We start from the raw sequence: 24,414 nt of genomic DNA, 5'->3' as shown, positions 1-24,414 counted from the left end.
TTTTAATATTTTTTTCTGTTGTTTTGCGAAATTTGTTTTTGTTTACAGAATCCTTTCCATTCGGCAAAGCTGTTGTTGAGCACAACACAACCATATTGGAATTACAAAACAGCGGAACTTTATTACCATAAATAATCGTCAGTGGTTTATTCCGATAGTTTAGTTTGTTGTTATTATAAATTCAAAAATACTTAGTTTTAATGACAGATTCACAATGACACAGGCAACTACAACAACAACAATAGAATAATCTTTTGTTGCCTAGACTGTTATTAATTTCAAATTTTATGCCTTAAACCGACAAAACTTCAAAAGCTATTGAGCCGCCACCGCCAATATTCCAGCCAAGCAGCCAGGTTCAATTATTCGTTCTTTGTGTTCCGATGCCATAAGAGATGCAAAACTCGAAAAGACGACAAGTGACACTCCTCAAAAGTGAAGTGAAACACCAACACACCACACCGCCAACTGACACACTGAAGTTCACTTGTATTGGCGTGCATAATTCTAACGATCATCGAAACAAATGAATGAATGTCGTCGAATATGCAAAATGTCACAAAGACGATCAAAAGTTTTTTAGAGACACTTTACTATTAAACATATTGATTCGTTATGGTTTCGAAGAGTGGAGTTTGTTGTTGTTTATCGAATATGTTTATCGCTCCATAAATTTGTTCATAGGGATACAGAGTTGCCATTTCATATTTACATTTTAGGAACAAAAAAGGACAAAAGGAAAGAGAAAATGATAAATGCACGAGTATTCTTATCTGTGGGTTCTGGGCTGTGGAGTTGGGTTAAAATGGCTCGACTCCGACTTCAGGCCAGTTTCTTTTACGACTCGGAGTTTAATTTCCTATACCACTGAACACGAATTAACCATGTACCATTTTCAACTTCTTCCTGCACTTGGACCCTATATGCTTATCTGTTGTTTTCCCAAAGGTATTTTTTGGAATATGAGGTAAAATTCATGTTCCATATTGATTCTGCTGTATCTTACATAGAAAAGTAGCAGCAGAAACAAGTTAGAAGTTTCAGTCGGTTTTGCCGAAATATATGTACGAATACGTACCCTCAGCCTATCATTTTACCTTCCACCATAATATGGAGGGTATAATTAAATTTGTCATTCCGTTTGTAACACAATAACCCAGCAAAATGTTCGATGCCAAGGATGCTATTGAATCATGGGTGCAAGTGATCTGGTATGTAATCTTTTTAGCATTTTCACCCATGAATTTTATATGAGCGTGAACACCATAAGATGACATTCATTTTCGGATCTTAAGATGACATTCATTGTCGGATCCTAAGCATGTTATTTTGACCAATGCTTTGACATGTAATTTTCACCAATCCTTTGGCATGACATTTTCATGTCTTGTTTGGAAAATGGAAAATTATGTATTGAAATATGATTTTCATAACAAACCAAACTCTTTATTAATTCAAACTAATTCATGAAATAACTAGAACTAATTTATCAGCATAAAGTTTACACCCAAAATTTCAATTTAATCACCGCCACTGCACCGCAACAGAGTTTACTTCGTCCACTCTCAGCCACTGATTTTGTTTCATCTTACAAAAGCTTTTCTATTACCTTGTCATCAACAGTTCAGATTTCGACATGGACTCCAACAGCACTCCTTTAAGAATTTCTAGTTCGTGTACATTTAACATTTAATTTGTAATTTTGTAATTTTATAACAACAATTTTGGAAATGTATACCCTTTTGTTTTGATGTCGCTACATGTAGGGATGTACAAATCGACTTGTTTGTTTATAGTGATCTGTACAAATGATTCAAATGCTGATGAAAAGATCGGATCTTTCACGACTTCCTTTGCAAGGGTTTAAATGCTAATGAAAAGATCGGATCTTTCACGACTTGCTTTGAACCAATGCAAAATATGCCATGAAATCACGTCATCGCATAGAACCTCTTCCTTCAAATTTTGCTGGGAATATATTTATCGGAGACCCAATAAAGTATACATATTCTTAATCAGTGTTAGAAATACAACTTTTTGAGCTTTATGTCAATGTGGATTTTTATTTATTTTCCACATTGATCTTAAGCTCAAAAAGTTTTATTTCTAACATAAATGAAAAAGATCGAATAAAATCAACTTTATTCTTAATCAGGGTAAAATTCTAAGACGATATAACCATGTCCGTTCATCCGTCCGTTGAAATCAAGATACAGCTCGCAATTTTTAAGATAGTGGTTTGCAACATAATTTGGTACATAATTTTCTATTACTCCTAGAATGTTTGGTATTGCCCATAGAACGGTTCCAGCCAATTTTCGGTATTTTGAAGGTTTTAGCCTCATTATCACAGCGAAATGGCTGAAATTTGGTACTTAGTCTTCAGTGGGCGTGTTAAACTGAAGTTTTTTTTTACCGAAATATCGGAAATTTGGTATTTAGTCTTCTTTGAGTCTAAAAACTTTCCGCCAGAAATTTGTAGGTATAGATTGAGGTTTTGATATAGACCCCATGGAACGGTATCTCCCGAATTTCGGTATTTGAATGTTAGCCACATTGTTTTACCGAACATGCTGAAATTTGGTATGTATGTAGTCTTCTTCATAAACGATAGGAAACTAATTGTTCCATTTTACTTCAATGCAACTCGTGGTGGAGGGTATAACAAATAAAAAGTCGTTAAGTTAGGCTGGGCCGAACTTTTTATTCTCTCCACCATAAAGTAAAGTGCAAACATGTTTCCACCAAGGATACTCCAGATGCCAAAAAATATGTTCAGCAGGTGAAAGGTATTGCCTATGGGGCTATATCAAAGTGGTGGACAAGTTTAATAACTGCAGGGAACCTCAAAAGTAAAATTACGGATAGTTCCGTCAAACCCTCAGAATACCGAAAATTTTGAGGTACCGTTATATTATAACTATACCAAAACATGGACGGAAATATGTTGACGATTTTTTGTGAAGAAGTTTCGTGACCACTGCGAAGCTCAAATGCCAAACTGCAACCAGTTCTGTTAAAAATTTCAGCTAAAATCCTCAAAATACCGAAAATGTGGAGGTACCGTTATGTGGGGGCTATACCAAAACAATGTGGACAATAAGAACCTCAAATGTCAAATTACAGCTAGTACAGTTAAAAATTGTAGCTAAAATTCTCAAATACCGGAAATCGGGAGCTACCGTTATATGGGGGCTATAACAAAACATGGATCTATGTTGACGATTTTTTGTGGAGAAGTTTGGTAACCACAGAAAACCTCAAATGTCAAACTACAGCTAGTTCGGTTAAAAATTGTAGCTAAAATTCTGAAAATACCGTAAATCGCGAGGTAACTCTATAAGGGGCCATACCAAAACATGGACCTATGTTGATGATTTTGGGTGGAGAAGTTTCGTGGCTACTGAGAACCTCAAATGTCCAATTGCAGCTAGTTCGGTTAAAAATTGTAGCTAAAATTCTCAAAATACCTGAAATCGGGTGGTACCGTTATATGGGGGCTATACCAAAAAGTGGACCGAGGTAGCCCATCATCGAACTTGACCTGCCTGCAAACAAAAGACGCATCTTCCCACAATTTTAGCGTACTATCTCCATTTTTGTGGATCGTAGAGTGATTACCACAGAAGGACGGAGATGCATATATCGACTCAGAATTTTACCCTGATAAAGAATATATATGGCGAATAACAAAATTCCTTTACAATTCCATTTGAAAGAAATTAAAAAATTTTTTTGCGAGCACATCTACGATTTTTGTTATAGAGGTAAAAGAAAAAAATCCTGTTTCAAATCTGCTCGCGTTCACGAAATTGGCCAATGCGCGCAAAAGTTATAGCGGTTTTTATTCTCATATAAAGAAAAAATATTTAGAAATATCTTTTTTGTTGTTATGAGAAAATGTATGCATAAATCGCTAACAGCATTCCATATCTATACGTAGATGTTTAAATAGTTATTAAATTTATTATTATTTTCGCGGAAAATCAACAAATAATAAAAAAATTTTGAAGTAAATCCAAATTATCCTGTCCCAGAATCCGTACAAACCCTCAAAAATTAAATTAAAGAATATATGCGGAATCTAGACATTGCGCAGAAAAATATGATACCAAATTTATAGAGATTGGGTACATAAATTGCATATTATAGCAACAACAAAAGAGAAAAACTTATTGTTGGAAAATATTGTTGCAAATATTTTTTTGGTTTGATTCTAATAATTAGAAAAAACTATTTGGGAGTTCTCCAACTATTTTGCTAAAATCCCATAGAATAATGAATGTATACTGTTAAAACTTCATCCAAAATATGGTTTACCATCGCGAGAGTTTAACTGATCACTGTGATAACTTATAAGGGTAGGAAATTAAGAGTAATATTGAAATTACAATCATTCAATTAATATTAACATTAAAAAGCCTGTTATTCGCGAATTAGTTAAAGTCGGTCGATGCGCATCCGTTTTTAGATACAGCGAATCAATCTCTGTCAAAATGTATGCATATTTCGATGTTTCACTCAGGGGCCATTGTGTGCCGCCAGTTGCATCATACACTGCAAAAAACCTTAAAGTTGGTAAAAGTCGCGCAATGTGCATGCGATTTTGATGCGCATCCGGTTTCATCAGCGTCTATCAAAAATACATCAAAATATATCAATTTTAATTAGATTATTCAAGAACCGCGGATGTGCCTCCACATTAAATTTTTTGTGAAAGACCCATATTACTCGCGTATCTCTTTTCTTTTATGACACGGGTTTTCGCAAATATTATAATCGCCAGTAAAGGATTCCATTTTATAAAAAAATTTAAAGAAAATCGCGGTTTAGTACGCGGATTTGTCAAAATATATTTTTGCTGATTTTCCGATTTTCAAGGTATCTATATCCGCGATTTTAGTAGATGGATTCGATCGCGGAAGGCTTCATTAGAACCGTCGCGTAAAAAAACTAAATTCACGCGGGTTTCAAAGGAAATGGAATGACAGTTGTAAATTTTACACGCAAAAAATAGGTTTTGTAAGAAAATTCACGCATCAAATTTTGGCCTTTCGACTCCAATTACTAGGATGCTGTAAGGAGCACACTCATGAGATATGCATCAAACGACGTAGAATTACGAGTTCTATAATTGTGTTAAGAGTTTGGAATATTATCTTCTTGCGCGTCCGGATTATTAAAAAAATTCAAAAAAACCCCGAAATTCCGGCTTCAAAATGTCAGCATCAATTTTAGGTAGATGCAGTGGATATATCGAAAAATCATACACTACAATCTTGTTGCACATGGAGTATTCTGTGATTCTTTCCTTGGGGATAGGTCCATAAAATGTACGGTTAAGCCAGAAATCGTATGGGAACATAAAAAAACTTGTTGGCTTCAATCCATTTTTATTCATTTTTCCACATTGATGCCAACACAGCTTCCACGAAAATTAATTTTAATGGTCGACATTATGGGATCCCTACTAAAACACTTCATTTTAAAAAATTGTAGTCATACTTTATAGAATATGTTAACAGTTCGCGTTTTCTGTTAGGGCGAAACTTGGATTCATCGATTGCAAAACATTTTTGTTATTTACCATATACTTTATAGGGCCGCAAGTGCTTTTTTCAGTGCATTATAATTGTTCCACAAACATCCCATAAGGGACAATGGAGACTTCTCTCATATCATTGAGTGCACCCCGATTCATATTAGCTCAATGATATGGGACCTACTGTTTATCGCCGAGTCCGAACGGCGTGTCTACGACACCACTTGTAGAGAAGTTTTACAAGGCTGAAATACTCAGGAAATGTCGCCAACATTACTGAGGGGTATTTTGCCACCGTTGAAAAATGTTTGATGTTGCTTGGCTGGGGAATCGAACCCACGACCTATAGCGTGCAAGGCGGGTGTGCATACCATTGCACCACGGTGGCACCCAGAAATGTGGAACGCTTCACGATTTTGCGTGTCATCCTTGCGCAGGATGCATGCATTACAAACGGAAAAACAAATATAATATGTGCTCCATACTATGGTGGAGGGTATAAAAAAGGACAACAAAAAATAATAATAAATGCACGAGTATTATTATCTGTGGGATCCGGGCTGTGGAGTCGAGGTAAAAATGACTCAACTCCGACTCCAGGCCAGTTTCATACGTTTTTTTTCGTATGTTTTTTTTATACGTTTTGACCCTTTCATTTTAAGGCGTGTTATGTATTTTCATATTTTTTCATAATTGTTGTTATATATAGAGTAATTTTTTTTATTTTCTTATTAAAAGTGGTTTGTGCGGGACCTTTTTCAATATTAAAATGTCATAAAAGTTATTATAGTAAATATTAGGACAATTGAATTCGTTCCTGCAACAGGAAATCGCTAACAGCATTCCATATCTATTCGTAGATGTTTAAATATTTACTAAATTTATTTTTATTTTCGCTAAAAATCAACAAATAATAAAAAAGTCTTGAAGTAAATCCAAAATATCCTGCCCCAGAGTCCGTACAAATCTCTAAAAAATGAATTAAAAATATCTACAGAATCTAGACAATGCACATAAAAGTATGAAACCGAATTTATAGGGAAAAAAACTTATTGTTGAAATATTGTTCGAAATAAATTTTTTGGTTTGATTAGAAAAAAATATTTGGGAGTTCTCCAACTATTTCGCTAAAATCCCAAACAATAGTAATATTGAAATTATAATCATTCAAAAAATATGAAAATTAAAAAACCTGTCATTCGCGAATTAGTTAAATTCAGCTGGTGCGCAATCGATTTTGGCCAACCAATCTCTTCCAATATCTATTCATATTTCGATATTTCACTCTGCGGCCAAAGTGTGCCGTCAGTTGCATCATACAATGCATAAAATCTTAATGTGAGTAAAAGTCACGCAATATTCACACGATTTTGATGCGCATCCGATTTCTGTAGCACCCATCAAAAATACGTCAATATATACCTGTTTCAAATAGATTCTTTAAGAACCGCGGTTGTGCCTCCACATTCTATTTTTGGGAAACAACCCATTTTACTCGAGTATCTCTGTAACTTATGACATCTTTTTTCGCAAATATTATAATCGCGCATAAAAGATTCCATATATGTTAAAATTTTCAAAGAAAATCGCGGCTTAGTACGCGGATTTATCGAAATATATTTTTTTTGCAAAATTTTCCTATTTTCAAGGTATCTATATCCACCGTTTTAGTGGATGGATTCGAACGCGGAAGGGCTCATTAAAAAACCTAAATTCACGAGGGGTTCAAAGACAATTATGACATTTGTAAATTTTACACGTAAAAAATAAGTTTTTTAAAAAAATTAACGCCTTAAATTTGGCCTTTAGACTCCAATAACTAGGATGTTGTATGGAGCACACTCATGAGATACACATTAAACGACGTATTATCAGGTTTGAATATTATATTGTTGCGCGTCCGGATTATTAAAAAAACAAAAAAAAACCGAAATTCCGGCTTCAAAATGTCAGCATCAATTTTAGGTGGATGCTGTGGATATATCGAAAAATCATACACTAGTATCATGTATTCATTGAGTCTTTCTTTGCGCAATTGTCTATAAAATGTAAGGTTAAACCAGAAATCGGAAGTTAGCATAAAAAACTTATTGGCTTCAACCCATTTGTACCCATTTTTCTACATTGATGCCAACACAGCTTCCACGTAAATTAATTGTAATGGTCGACATAATGAATTTCATTCACACTATATAGAATATGTTAACAGTTCGCGAATTCTGAAAGGGTGAAACTCGGATTCATCGATTGTAAAACATTTTTGGTTTATAAGTAACGAAGTAGATCTAGTTGAAAATAAATTGTAGGACCCTGTTTTTAATGAATTCCTAAAATTACTAAACAAAAAAGCAACAAGTGGGTTTGTTTACAATACTTTTTTGAGCATTAAAAAAAAGTGAAAAATTAATGAAGTATCAAGATTTCTCCACCCAATCGTGTTATGGATATCATTAACTGTCTATTCCAATACAAAACTGAAATATGTTCTTCCACACAAATGTTCTAAAAACGATTTTTAAATTTCACTCAATTTGATTGTTTTTAAAATTAGCTTGGCATATTATTCTAACCGTACACACACATGCACCGATCGAAAAAATTTTAACTGATACAATACCTTATCCAACCTTTCTAATTAAACCATGGTTATACACAAGGCGAATTTGCGTGAAATATCCACAAAAGTTAGAAGAAAACGTTAAAATATTATTCGCGAAGCTTAAACAAAGATGTTGTACACAAATATTTTTTATAGAAACGAAATATTTGTTATTTATTTTTTATTAAAAATATGTTTTGACGGCAAATGAAGACATCAGTTGGTATTATTGTATCACCTTCTTTCTTACACCATGGTTATACATAAAATTTCAGTCATGTTAAAACTTATTTATTGTTTGCTCTCTGTCTCTTCTGTGCACCTCTATTCTCGGGTTCCTGAGAATGACAATTTTTAATTCTTATTATACAGGGAATGCATCATGCTACTTAACATGTGTCGTTAGAAGAAATCGGCCGAATTAATGAAATGAAATGAATGAAAAATATAATAAAACGGCAACCCTTGCCAATTTTTTTGACATTGATTGCTCGTACATAAAAAATATGTAGTTACAAATATGTATACATATGTATGTACAAATTTCCATGAATGAAGACATTAATATTTTTTTTGATTTTCTTTTTTCCCAGTTTCGTGGCATATAAAAACGACAACATATTTTTTAAAGTTGACCTCGATGCAAATATTTGCCTTAATAACAGTTTGTGGGCGTTTCACTTTTTAAAGATCAATGTCAAAATTAAGGCCTTCATTTCCTATTATTTTATTAAATTGCCAGAAATCATTAACACAAATTATAACTTTTACTTCTTTTCAAAAACAAAAATAATAAAAAAGGATTTGCATTATACATATGGAAGGTGGCGCACGAAGCGGAAAATACAAATCAGGGCCAACCTATAAGTTTTATCTATATATATAAAATAGAAAAATGTTTGTATGTTTGTTTGTTTGTTTGTTTGTTTGTTTGAAATTTATAGACTCAAAAACCGCTGAACCGATCTTGCTGAAATTTTCAGGGTATATTACTACATCGCCTGAAAGTAACATAGGCTATAAAAAGTTTTGAAATTCCGCTCTGATCCGGAGATATAGCATCAGAATCGGAGGTACCTCCAAAAAATTTAAACTTTGTATGCAAATATCTATAGAACGGTTACAGATACAGACTCCAAATTTGAAATGTGTGATTGATTTTAGCCTAAAAATAAATGTGCCAAAATATATCGAAATCGGTCCAGATTTGGATATAGCTTCCATATATATTTTCGTCCGATTTCAAGTATTTGATGTACCAAACACCCTATATATGTCCGATTTCCATGAAATTTGGAATGAGTGACGGAACGTGGCTTATAACAAAATGTGCCAAACTATATCGAAATCGGTTCAGATTTGGATATAGATCTCATATATATTTTCGTCCGATTTCAAGTATTTGATATACCAAACACGCTACATATGTCCGATTTCAATAAAATTTGGAATGTGTGACTAAATTTGTTGCAGAAATGAGTATGCTAAATTATGTTGAAATAGGTTCAGATTTGGATATAGCTCCTATATATATTTTCGGTCGATTTCATGTATTTGATGCACCCAACCCACTATGTATGTCCAATTTCAATGAAATTTGGAATGTGTGACTAAATTTGTTGTAGAAATGAGTATGCAGAATTATATTGAAATCGGTTCAGATTTGGATATAGCTCCTATATATATTTTCGGCCGATTTCATGTATTTGATGTACCCAACCCACTATGTATGTTCAATTTCAATGAATTTTGGAATGTGTGACTAAATTTTTTGCTGAAATGAGCATGCCAAATTATGTTGAAATCGGTTCAGATTTGGATATAGCTCCTATACATATTTTCTGCCGATTTCATGTATTTGATGCACCCAACCCACTATGTAGGTCCAATTTCAATGAAATTTGGAATGTGTGACTAAATTTGTTGTAGAAATGAATATGCCGAATTATATTGAAATCGGTTCAGATTTGGATATAGCTCCTATATATATTTTCGGCCGATTTCATGTATTTGATGCACCCAACCCACTATGTATGTCCAATTTCAATGAAATTTGTCCCGTATGGGATGTTGTGGGACAATGTTTTGTTTTGTAACTAAATTTGTTTTAGAAATGAGTATGCAAAATTATATTGAAATCGGTTCAGATTTGGATATAGCTCCTATATATATTTTCGGCCGATTTCATGTATTTGATGCCTCAAACACGCTATGTATGTCCAATGTGTAACTAAATTTGGTGTAGAAATAAGTATTGAAATCGGTGTTAATTTCGCTATAGCTCCCATATTTATTTCAATGAAATTGTGCGGTATCTAGGAGTATATCTATAACGGAGGAAAATGTTTGTACGTTTGCTTGTTTTAAGGTTTATGCACTCAAAAACCGCTGAACCGATCTTCCTGAAGCTTTCAGAGTATATTACCACATGGCCTGAAAGTGTCACAAGCTATATAAATCTTAAAAATTCCGCCCCGATCTGGAGATATAGCCTCAGGATCGATACAGTCTTCAAATTTGGTATGTGTGACGGAATTTGGTCTAAAAATAAATTTGCCAAAGTAATTTGAAATCGGTTTAGATTTGGATATATATTTTCGGCCGATTTAATGCATTTGATGCATAAAAAACGTTTTGTATGCCCAATTCCAATGAAATTTGGAATGTGTGACGGAATTTATTGCAGAAATAAATGTTCCAAACTATTTTGAAATCGGTTCAGATTGGGATATAGCTCCCATATATATTTTCGGCCGATTTCATGTATTTTCTACACCAAACACGCCATGTATGGTCAATTTTGACGAAATTTGGAATCTTTGACGGAATTGATCATAGAAATTAGTTTGCCAAATTATATTGAAATCGGATCAGATTTGGATATACCTCCAATATATATTTTTGGCCGATTTCATGTATTTTATGCAATAAATACCTTATGTTTGTCCAATTTCAATGAAATTTGAAATATGTGCCGGAAATTGATCTACAAAAAAATGTGTCATATTATATTGAAATCGGTTCAGATTTACATATAGCTCCCATATATATTTTCGGCCGATTTCATGTATTTGATGCAACAAACACGCTACGTAAGTCCAATTTCAATGAAATTTGGAATATTTGGCGGGAATTGGTCTACAAAACAAATTGGTAAATTATATTGAAAGAATTTCAGTCAATAGAATTTCAGGAAATGTACGAACGTACAAATCCATTGATACTGTGGCAACTGAAGACGACGCGGTTAACTATCCAGTTGAATTCCTAAGTTCGGTGGATCTTCAGGGTTTCCACCACATAATTTAGTGCTAAAAGTTGGTGTTCCTATTATTTTATTAAGAAGCATAGACCCACCTCGCCTTTGCAATGGTACAAGGTTAACAGTAAAAATAACTACATAGCTATTTAATTGAGGCAACGATTATTACTGGGAAGTATATAGGTTCAGATGTACTTCTACCTCGAATCCCTCTTATAGCAACAGAAACGCCCTTAAATTTTAAAAGATTGCAGTTTCTTGTACGTTTGGCATTTGCAATGACTATAAATAAATCTCAAGGACAGACTCTTCGTGTATGCGGCCTAAATTTAGCGTGTTCTTGCTTTTCTCATGGTCAGCTCTACGTTGCATGTTCACGTGTTGGTAGACCGGCCGATTTGTTTATTTACGCTCCTGAAGGAAAAACAAAAAACATTGTATATCCTAAAGCATTACAATAAATACTTTACTTTAAATTTTTGAATTTGATTTCTTTCTGATTTCAAAAATCCGTAAATTTTCAAATGCATATCAATCTAAAGGGGTAGCGAAGCGCACCGGGTTCAGCTAGTCTAGTATATAAATCACTGTTTTACTTGAGAAAACTTACGATTTTTATACCCATACCATACTTCCGTGTTATAAATATTTAGATAATATCCTAGATCATTTATATAGTACATACAGTGAGTCAATTAAGTATTTTGCCTCTTTAGAAAATTGAAAAAATTTCAATAAATTCGTTTGAAACCATTAAATTAGTGGTCAGAAAGTCGAATATTTGTATGTAGTATGTTTGTCGATATTTTAGTATCCAATATCTGCAAGAACCGCTGCGAAAGGCTTAATGGCCTCCCAGATATTGGCAAAAATCTATAACAACACAAAATATTTTACCTCAAAAAAGTATTTTGCCTTTTACATATTTTTTGAGAAAAAGACATTTTTGTTACACGCTAAAGATTTTTATAGTAACCGTTGGAGATTATCACATTATACAACTGTTTCGGCACCAGTTCCACCACCTTGCGACATATTTTCGCGGTTATTTTCTCCAATTTTCCTACATTAATTTCTTTGACAATATGTTTTATTCAATTTGGTCATTACCGACATTAATCTCTAAGAAAATCAGTGAAAAATGATTCGCCGCTACATTCAAATCCTAACAAAAGCGTAAAAAATAAATAAAAAGCTAAGATGCATCGCAAATAGTGAAAGAAATTACAGTTTGGAACTATGAAAATCAAGAACAGAGGCAAAAAATTATTTAAAAAATCGCGAAGATCCTTCCTGACCGCTTCCAAAAATTAATCGTGCCTTCAATATCAATCTCGAAACCAATGTCTTGGATGAAGTGTCCACAAGGTTCCAAAATCCAGAGATATTGATGGTTATGTAGCAAATAAAACATTAGAAAATAACTGGAAAATATAGGGAAACAATCATCCCTTGCAAAGACCTCTGAAGTTATAAAATTGGATTTTAAAAATGTTGCGGTTTAGTGGCGAAGGTATTTAAATATATTTGCATCGAATGACCCTCACATGTTGCGGGAAAATATCAATAAAGAGTGATCTATTTTGTCTTATTTATTAAAAAATAATATGGTTTTTTCTTGCCATAATACCGTCAATATCTTTGGATTTTGGAACCTTGTGAACACTTCATCCAAGACATTGGTTCCGAGATTGATATTGAAGACACGATTAATTTTTGGAACCGGTCAGGAAGGATCTTCGCGATTTTTTAAATAATTGTTTGCGTCTGTTCTTGATTTTCATAGTTCCAAACTGTAATTTCTTTCACTATTTGCGATGCATCTTAGCTTTTTATTTATTTTTTACGCTTTTGTTAGGATTTGAATGTAGCGGCGAATCATTTTTCACTGATTTTCTTAGAGATTAATGTCGGTAATGACCAAAATTAATAAAACATATTGTCAAAGAAATTAATGTAGGAAAATTGGAGAAAATAACCGCGAAAATATGTCGCAAGGTGGTGGAACTGGTGCCGAAACAGTTGTATAATGTGATCATCTCCAACGGTTACTATAAAAATCTTTATCGTGTAACAAAAATGTCTTTTTCTCAAAAAATATGTAAAAGGCAAAATACTTTTTTGAGGTAAAATATTTCGTGTTGTTATAGATTTTTGCCAATATCTGGAAGGCCATTAAGCCTTTCACAGCGTTTCTTGCAGATATTGGATACTAAACTATCCACAAACATCGTACACATAAATATTCGACTTTTTGACCACTAATTTAATGGTTTCAAACGAATTTATTGAAATTTTTTCAATTCTCTAAAGAGGCAAAATACTTAATTGACTCACTGTATATTAATCATAGTCGGTTATCTTATTGTCGTCTATACATTTTATTGTTGTTCTTAAATATATGATTTGAATTGAATATTAAGATATTGGTGATGGCGGTTTATGCAATTTAAGCTCAGTTATTAGTTCCACGAAATTGAGGGCATGACCGTTTAAAATGATTAGTGGGCTGACAGAACCATAGTCGGCATGGTTGGGTGGGTTATCCGACATCACGGTAGAATCAACAACACCTGTGATTCTAGTACATAATGATCCTTTATATTAGTTTGGTTCATCATTACGTATGATTAATGTATAGCTACCAAAAACTTTAATTTTATTGTAACTGGTTGAGGCCTATTCCTTCAGTCAAGAACACCCCCAAGCCCTGAGCACGGCCGGTATTAATGGTAGCTACGGACAAGAAGGAATAGGGACTCGTGAAGATCGTTACAAGTTGTACAACTCATATCAATACTGTAAAATTGAAGAAACAGACTTTGTGCGTTACATACAAAATGATGGACATCTTTCTCCTATGTGCTTGATGCATTTAAAAAATAATGAAATGATTTTTAATAATAATGGAAAATTGTCTTCTATAACCGAAGATATGGAACAATGAATATGGATGAAAATAATTTAGTATATAGTACTGAACAATATTAATGTAGTAAAAATTACTTTATTTAAAACCTTTGTAAATATGTATATATGTAAATAGTAGACTGTAAGATTATATTTGAATTCTTTTAGTTTTCTTAGTTTGTAAGATCATACATGTAACCAAAACGGCATAGAAAGTTTTTATTCCCTTTTCTTTCTAAATTAAAACGAAAATGAATGACATATACCACTAAAAGTCTCCTTTTCATATCACACTCTGCATTAGATCTCATATCTTGCCAACATAAACGTTGAAACACGATACGTTTATCTATGTCGTTATAGAGCTAGTCCAGCTCGTGGTCCGAACGACGCCGATGTTCACCGTCAATGCATATTGTCAATTGTCTTAGTTACCTATTGCCATGCCTGATAATATCATCGACAGTAGTTTCAATAGAAATTGCTTGAAATTAAGCACAAACAATAGCAAATTGAAGCAGAAGTACAACAGAACCCAAAGAATAACGAGTGAGCAAAGACTATAGTCGGGATGGGGCTGACTATTTGATTACCAACACCACTACCCCTGTGCATACGCTTTTCAGTGGTAAACATTTTATTTGGGGAGTATAATCCGACTAACACCAAACTCAATGTGCTTCTTCAAGTGAGTGATACTCTACTCCACTATACCTGGGCACTATTTTCTAAAGAATTTCTTTTGTATGATTGCGACATATCGTCGGTGTCATGCTTAAATGTTCCATACGCCATTTGCCTGATTCGAGAAAAACTCAGTTTAATATTTGAGCCCATACGAATTAAAAGTGGTGCAAAAATCCAATACTTTAAGAGCTCAGTTCTACACGCAGAGAAACAATATTTTTCGCTTTTGTTGGAACAAAAATATCTGTTTTGGTTCCAAAAATGTATTTGTTTTGTTCAAACATTGTAATCCAAATCCAAAAATACCATCTTTTGTTCCAAACATAGAAAACAAAAACAACTTTCGAATTTCCGCAATATTGTAAAAATCGTTAACAATACCGATTGTAGGAACTATCATAATCTAATTTTGTTTACAAAAAGTATTGTCAACCCAGAAAACCAGCCCAGAAAATTTTGATTTGAGTGTATATACTTCTCATATACACTTTTCGCATAACTTGGATATAAATGCCGCGTATAATATTGCAATCATTGATGAACACAATACATGGTTTGCTGCATTGGCTAACAACAAAGACAAACAAAAAGCCATAAGCACCCACCACAACATAAGGAATAATTAAACACCATAACAAACTCCGGTATAACACCAAACCTCAAAGCACAATGAAGATAGAAGAATGAAACAAAACAGAAACACAAATAAAAACAAGTAAAAAAGTATCAGTCGGCTTTGCCGACAGAGATATACCCTCAGCCTGTGTATATTGAAAAAAATTTTCCCAAAATACGTATGTATTTAGGGGTTTTAAAAATGTTGGGCGTTTGAACAGACAAAAATGATGACTAGGATTACATATCAAAAGTTTTGCGGAGGAGATACTAAAAGGAATGGATCGACATTGACCGTTATGGAAGTGGATCTCCAGCCACAACATATGGTGCCATAGGGGGTTTTTACACTCCTCGGGCTGTTTGCTCAAGAAATATGGACTTGCCCCTAAAAAACTTTTACCATCGTAAATGAGGCAGCGAATGCAAGCTGCTTCAACAAAAATCAAAGTGATTCGACATCAGGTCTTAAAGTGATCTTATCCGAAATTTTGTGCGGGAGGTACCGGATGGAGTGGACAAGTATAGTCCATATTTGAACCTGATCTATATCTGGTAGATATATTATGATGTGTAAAGTATAGACCAATTCGGCCACTCCCTTCAAGAGTTACCGTACGAACAATTTTTCCGAACATTTTTGAACTTTTGTTTGGGAGGTACCTGAGAGAGTGGACCGATATGGCTTATCTTCAAACTTAAACTATGTTGGGACAAAATATTACTAAGGCCATATTTTGGACCGAATCGGAAGATCCGTTCGAGAGTTATTTTGCGCTCCAACCACCTCACACGGTGTCATAGGGTTTTTTGCAACTTTCATGCTATTTTCTCAGGAAGTATGGACTTGCCCCTGATGAAACTTGTACCGTCGTATGGAGGGCAGTGAATAAAAGTTGCTAAAACAAAAATCAAAGCGATTCGAGAGATGGCCCTAAACTGAACTTTTCCGAAATTTTGTGTGGGAGGAATCCGAAGGAGTAGACCTATTGAGACCATATTGGAACTTCATATTCCTCTAGTAGAAAGTTTACGCTATACAAAGTATAGACCAAATCGGTCACTCCCTTAAAGAGTTGTCGTGCGCACAAACTTTCCGAACATTTTCGAACTTTTGTGGGGGAGGTACCGGAAGGAGTGGACCGATGTATCTCATCTTCGAACTTAAACTAAGTTTGGGCAAAATATTACGAAAGCCAAAATTTGAACCGAATCGGTTCATCCGTTCGAGAGTTATGGTGCGCTCCAGCCAGCAGGACAGACAGACAGACGGACGGACATGGCTAGATCGACTCCAAATTGTCTGAAACACATTTCGTCCAAACATACTTGGGGTCTAAAACCATTATTTCGATGAGGCACAGTTTCATCGTATCAAAGTGTATATACCCTCCTTAGCCTAAAGGCTGAGGGTATAACAAGAGTCTCCTTGTTGGTATACATACACACAAAAACAAAGATTAAGGCATCATGTCATACAAACAAAACTCACCATAATTGTTTTTTTCAACACGGCATCGAATAGCGAAAGAAGAGAAAACATTTTCGAAGAAAAGAGAAAACTATTGTCCAGTTGACAAAAACAATTTTTGGATTTAACAAAACCCAATTGTTGGAATCACAATACCACATTTGGAATTTAACAATATCTTTACAATACATATTTCGCTCTTCGAATATTGTTGGATCAATCATATTTTTTTCTCTGCGTGTAGCGTAGAATATGTGGTATAACTTACGATCAGAACTGATTTTTGCATTTCTAATGTGACATAAACACTTTATACGCATTTTTTTCAAAATATCATTTTTGTAGTCGGTGCCCACACTAGCTTCAAACGAATGAACGTATCTTCGTATATATTTGTAGGCTTAAATCAAGATCTTGTCACAAAACGAGGATATTTTTTATAAGAGGCGTTACCTTAAGCGAAAAGAAATTGTGCCATATTTTTCTTACTTAACAAAATATAGGAGATAGAAGAAAACCGATTTAAAAATCCGAAAGAGCATGGTTTAACGTCTAGTAAGGTACCTTTATCTTAAAATGTCAAAAATGGCGTATGGAACACTTAAGCAAGACACCGACGATATTTTAGCCGTCCGGTCATACATAAGTTGATATACATGGGAACATACCAGAGATATAGAACATACATACATACATATATACACCGTCATTACTGGAAACGTTAGGTATTTTTTTTCGTATTTTATAATGACCAATCGGGGCTTTTTTGCTAAATATTATTTAAACAAGTAAGAAAGTGCCAGTCAGCTGTGCCGACGGAGATATACCCTCAGCATGGGACACAAAGAAAATAAGTAAACTCAATACTTATAACGTCCCTGTGCTTTTTTAATTTTGGGCCAATTACCTAAGTAGAATGGACTTTGCCCCCAAAAAAATGTTACCGTCGTAACAAGGGCCACAAAAACAAAAAATTGAAACATTCCGAGACGAGTCCTTAAATGGCACTCTTTCCAAAATTTGTGTGGGAGGCACCCGAAGGAGTTTTCCGATTTTGTCCATATTCGGTCGTAATCCAAATCTCTAAGAAATAATACGATGTACAAAATTAAGACCAAACCGGTTTCTCCCTTCGGGGGTTATCTTAGGCACTAGTCAGTTTAGTTGGCATCTTCTCAAGAAATATGGACTTGCCCCAAAAAAATATTGCACCGTCGTAAAAGGGACCGCAAGGCAAACATGTTTCAAACAAATTCAAAACGGTTCGAGAAGAGCTGTTAAACTATACTTGTCCCAAAGGAGTGGGCCGATATAGTCCATAATCGACCCCGATGGAACAATTCGGTTAGACCCTTCTGGAATCACAACAATAAAATAACAACCAATATCTAAAATAACCAATATCTAACCGCTATATGAAGACGTGAACCCATACCGGCAAATTTCAGATCTAAAGTTTTATACCACCTACGAAAACTAAATACTTTCAAAATACCGAAATCGGGATGTACCATTCTACCGTCTTTATTCAAAGATTGCCTTGGGGAAACTGAAGAAAAAATTTCTTTCTTCCAAAAAGTACAAAATTAATTCAAACCCTTTTTCTTTTCCTCTTCGCTTGCTACGTTTGTTAATTAATGCAGAAAAAATGACGGGTTGTTGATGAATAAATCGCAATAACAACAAAGAACGGAACATGCGTGTTTGGCGACACACTTTATACACACCACCAAAGCAAATACAAACTTTTTCACCCTCCCGTCGTCTTTTCTACGTCTTCTATTGCACCATAGACAGCTCTTTATTATGAAATAAAATATGTTGGTACCCAAATAAATACAATTGAGATGTGTTACAAAATGTTGCTGACATATATATTGTTTGAACCCAAACATAATATGTTATATATTTATGTGCAATCAGTCCCAAACATATATTTGTTTGGATCCAAACATTTTTCAAACACATATTTTTCTGCATGTAAAAACTATATGTCAATATTTATATTAGACAATTTTCCTTGCGGCAATTGTGAGATTGAAGGAGAGAGATGAGGCATATGGTAACCCTTTGCCTCTCCACACCCTCTCTCACCCACAAACTGACAATTTCCGCAAGGAAAATTGCCTAATGTAAATCCCACTACCAAATATTAAATCGCGAAAAGTGAATTGAATTTTTTTCTATTTTTATTAGATAGCTGATAAAAAAATACAACGTACAAAAATATTTTTTCTATTTCGCTCAATATTAAAGAAGTTATGAGTATTTCATTGCATATAGTTTTTACTGAATTTGGCTTTTTAAGGGGCGATATCTCTGGAACCGTTAGTCAAAAAAATTTAAAAATATATTAAAATTTGTTGGTGATGAGCAGCATTACCACAGCAAAAAATAAAGGAAATCAAAAACCACTTTTTGAAAAAGTGTCCGATTTCACTAAGTTATGCCACTCTTCTAGAGCAATATGTTCTTAGGCACTCAGATCTTCTTTCACTTTTTGACAATTGTATGTTTGTTGGATAGTAACCTACTATACTATCCCAACGCCTGGGCCCATGACATTCGCACATATTCTCAGGCAATCATAATCATGAAATGAAATTTGTTAAATATATGTACGTATGTACAATTCAGTAGAGTTCGGCAATCTCGTTCAACGATCCGGATCACTTACCTCATTCAAAGTCGAATGAGTAACATCATAATAACCAACGAGTTAAATTAAGAAATTACCGGTGTCCGTTGAACGAGATAGTGATCCGGATCGTTCAATTGAACGAGACTGCCCAACTCTACAATTCAGGACACTCATGTATCCATGATTCTTACTTAATCATGGAAACAACCACCTGTAACACTACGAACTCAATTATAGTACGTTGCTTACATTGTTTACTTTAATCTCTTTGTGTGGTATTAAAATGGTACCTTACTTTTAAATCTGATATATTTAAATACAATTTTACCCAAACTTTCCAATTGAAATATTTCCATTTTAGATGACAACAAATAATTTACATACTTTCTTCCTCTTGTTCTATATTTCAATTTAAACCAATCAAAAAGTTGTTACTTAATTCACATTAACACTGTTGATTTGCCAAAATGTAGGCCACACATGCAGTCGCCTTTTAGCGGAAAGGTTGAAGCCAACATATTTGCAATTCCTAGGGTTAAAATTGGAAAAAAAACAACAAAGATCCAACTTGACATTATGCATTAAAGTGAATGTGATTGAATGTTGGTAATCAAAAAAGAGCTCTTTTATGTCCGTAACAGGTTGGAAGTCAATACAGGAAGAGGTGGAGAGCAAAAGCTAAATGTGACATAGGATTTGATTTTGGAGAATGTAACTATAAAAAGCATCTCCAACAACAATCTTAATGATACTGATGACAACAATAATGGGCGACATGACGTTGATGCTGATGATGATGATGACAAAAACAAAAACTTCTCTTGAGAGTTCACATGTGTAGTGTAGGAACATGGCAAGTTATCACCCATTGATTTGGAAATGTATTTTTTGTGAGTTCATATTCGAGGGTTGTTCATTAGGCATTAGCAAGAAATGGGTTCATGTGATATGAACCTCGATACTCCGCGTGTCACTCTATGGGGCTTTGACGTTTTACTCCTAAATTCCACGTACTACTGGCGTCCACACATAGTCTGCTCGATGTCTTCAAATAGCATGGAGTGCTTGACAGTATCAAAGGCTTTCGATAATTCAAGCGCCACCAACACTGTCTTATCGCACGGTTAGTTCAGGTTGAGTCCTTGGCTAATATGTGTGGAGGTGGCGTGCAGCGCTGTAGTTGTGCCCTTCTGCACCATGCTGACCGGCAAGTAGATAGTTATTTGTGATGATGGGGAGGATTAAATCCATTGCTAGGGTGACAAATTCAGCTTTATAGTCATCCTTGCCTGGCTTCAGTAGCAGGACCATACTGCTCATTTTCGAGACTTCAGACACGATGTGGGTGGCTAGCAACAGGTTGAGAACTAGAGTATGGTACTTATGTCCCACCTCATCCAGTTATTTCAGTATTAACATTGAGAAACCGCCAGCGACTAACGCTTTGGATGCTTTATCATTCCCAATGGTACATCCATTATAAATTGTGGTTGTTCCAACTCGGCAGGAAGATATCTAATTCGACGTAGTCACTTTACCATGTCACTCCCTGGGTTCTCGCTAAATTATATTAATTGTTGTTCCACAAAAATCGCATAAGGGACAAGGGAGACTTCTCTCATATCAATGAGTGTACCCCGATTCATATTAGCTCAATGATATGGGACCTACAGTTCATCGCCGAGTCCGAACGGTGTGTCCTAAGACACCACTTGCAGAGAAGTTTTACATGGCTGATATACTCAGGAAATGTCGCCAACATTACTGAGGGGTATTTTGCCACCGTTAAAAATGTTTGATGAAATTTAGTACATAGTCTTCGTTGGGGGTATACAACTTTTCCCCAGAATTTTGTCGGTACAGGCACACGCCTTTGTATAGCCCCCATCGATTGGCGGTATTTTGAAGGCTAAGGCCTCAATATTCCACCGAAATGGTTGAAATTTGGTATTTTGTTTTCATTTGGGGTATAAAACTTTTCACATGAAATTTGTCGGTATAGGTCCACGCCTTCATATATCCGCCATAGAACGGTACCTCCCCATTTTTGGTATTTTGAAGGTTGTGGCTTCAAAATCCCACCGAAATGGGTGAAATTTAGAATATAGTCTTCGTTGGAGGTATTCAACTTTCTCCTTTAAATATGTGGGTATAGATCCACGCCTTCATATAGCCCCCATAGAACGCTACATCCCAATTTTCGGTAGTTTGAAAGTTGTGGCCTCAATATTCCACCGAAATGGCTGAAATTTTGTATTCAGTCTTCGTTGGTGGTATAAAACTTTCCCCGCTAAATTTGTCCGTACACGCCAACCCCTTCATATAGCCCTCGTGGAACAGTACCTCCCAGTTTTCGGTAGTTTGAAAGTTAGCCACATTGTATTACCGAAATTGCTGGGATTTGGTATTTAGTCTTCTTCATAAAGGAAAGGAAACTAATTGTTTAATTTTACTAACAAACAAATTCAGCCGGGCTGAACTTAACGCCGTTCTTACTTGTTATAATGTTATCTTCAATTGTAATTTTCGGAAACTTTGATTGCTCACAGTGTCCGGATAGCCAACAGAAAGTGATCCTGTAGCCTTGCTAGCAGATCTCTAGACATGTTATAAACCTTGGATTTGATAAAACAGAATTTGAGTGCCAAGAGTGTCGCCATACCACTACCTCAAACCAGTTAAGTTGACTTGTATCAGCTCCAGGGCCTTTGAAATGGCTAGCATTTCTGCTTAGAAGAAGGAAAGAAGGTACAGATCTGTTTTAACTTAAATGATCGTCTGACATCGAGCTCCTTTGCAAAAAATTCTGGCCCCAGTGCCTTCTTTCACTTTGGATCCATCCATATAGATGACCAAACTTTGCGCATATGGTCTGCCATGGGACCAGTCACTCCTGCAGCTGTGAGCTTGAATGTTGGTGACAGGTCATCACTGATCTCCAGAGGGCCCAGACAGCCTCCTTTGTGGCGGATAGAAGAGTGTCCAGAACGCGACTCACCCCAAATCTTCATCTATCTCTCTTAGTCTAAAGCGCTTCTGGCTGTGATATATTCAAATTGAATATTCAAGGGTTTGATGCGGGGTTAAGAATTGAAGCTGCGCGTGGTATGCTATCTAGTTTTGCCCGGTTTGACTTATATCCATATATTTCCTCGAATTTACCTGGGTGTCTGTTGCAATTAAATTGTAAAAAGCAATTTTTAAGTTAGTGGTATGTAATTTGGTATATGAGTTGCTATCACTCCTTGGATGTTGCTATTACTCCTAGGATGTTTGGTAAAATAAGCTACATCGGTCCACGTTTTGATATAGCCCCGATAGAAGGGTACCTGCCCATTTTCGGTATTTTGAAAGACGTGGCCACAATGGTGTGTTCACCCAAATTACTGAAATTTGGTATTTATTCTTCGTTGTGTGTACACAACATTCTACCTGAAAGTTGTCGGTATAGCTCTACGCCTTCATATAGCCCCCCATAGAACGGTACCTCATGATATACGATATTTATATATCGTATCGGTGGCATATTATGACCTCAATATGCCACCGAAATGGCTGCAATTTGGTATTCAGCCTTAGTTGGGTGTATAGAACTTTCCATTTGAAATTAGTCGGTATTGGTCCACGTCTTCATATAGCCCCTATAGAACGATACTCCTCGTTTTCGGTATCCCAATGACTAAATTTTGTATTTAGTCCTCGACAGAGGTTCATATACAACTTTCAACCTGAAATTTGTCGGAATAGGTTCACGCCTACGTATAGCCCCCTCCCGATTTTCGTTATTTTCAAGGTTTTAACAATATCCCAACGAAATGGCAGAAATTTGGTATTTGGTCTTCGTTGAGGGTATTTAACTTTCCACCTCAAACTTGTCGGTATAGGTCCACGTCTTCATATTGCCCGATATCTCCCGATTGTCGGTGCCTTCGAGGTTTTAGCCTCAATATCTCACCGAAATGGCGAAATTTTGGTATTTAGTCTTCATTGGGGGTATAAATCGTTCCGCCTGAAATTTGTACGTATAGGTCCACGTCGGTATTTTGAACGTTATGGCCTCAATATCCCACAGAAAGGTACCTTCCGATTTTCGGTATTTTCAAGGTTTTAGCCCCAATATCCCACTGAAATGGCTGAAATTTGGTAATTAGTCTTCGTTTTACCTGAAATTTTTCGGTTTTGGTCCACATCTGTATGTAGTCCCCATAGAACGGCACCTTCCGATTTTCGATATTGTAAGCTGCCGATTCTGATGCCGAATTCTTTCCGAATTCGGTACAAAAGTTGTAGGGACGTGTCCACCGAATTCGGAAAGAATTTTTTAAGAAAATTCTAACAAAATTTTGAAGTTTCGCAACGAATTCGGTGCGAATTCGGAAAAAAATTCTGGAAAATTCGGTGGAAAATTTAGATTTTTTGAAGAAAATCGGTACGAATTCGGAAAGGAATTCTGGAAAAAATCGAAGAAAAGTTTAGATTTTCTGAAAAAATCGGAAGAAATTCTTGGGCACTGACACCGTTGATATTGACACACAAGTTTTATCGTTTAGAATTCGGAAAGAAACTCTAATGTTCCTTCCAAATTTTTCCGACAAAACTTTCAGAGTTCGTGGGCACCTTCACACAATTTTGTCCCGATTTCGGAACGAATTCGGCATCAGAATCGGAAACTTGTGCAGAGTTTCGT

The sequence above is a fragment of the Musca autumnalis genome, unplaced genomic scaffold (assembly GCF_047663935.1).
Source record: "Musca autumnalis isolate F117 unplaced genomic scaffold, ASM4766393v1 scaffold_1, whole genome shotgun sequence".
In the NCBI taxonomy this organism is placed as follows: domain Eukaryota; kingdom Metazoa; phylum Arthropoda; class Insecta; order Diptera; family Muscidae; genus Musca; species Musca autumnalis.
The sequence above is the reverse complement of the archived record's forward strand: the minus strand, read 5'-3'. Positions refer to the sequence as shown.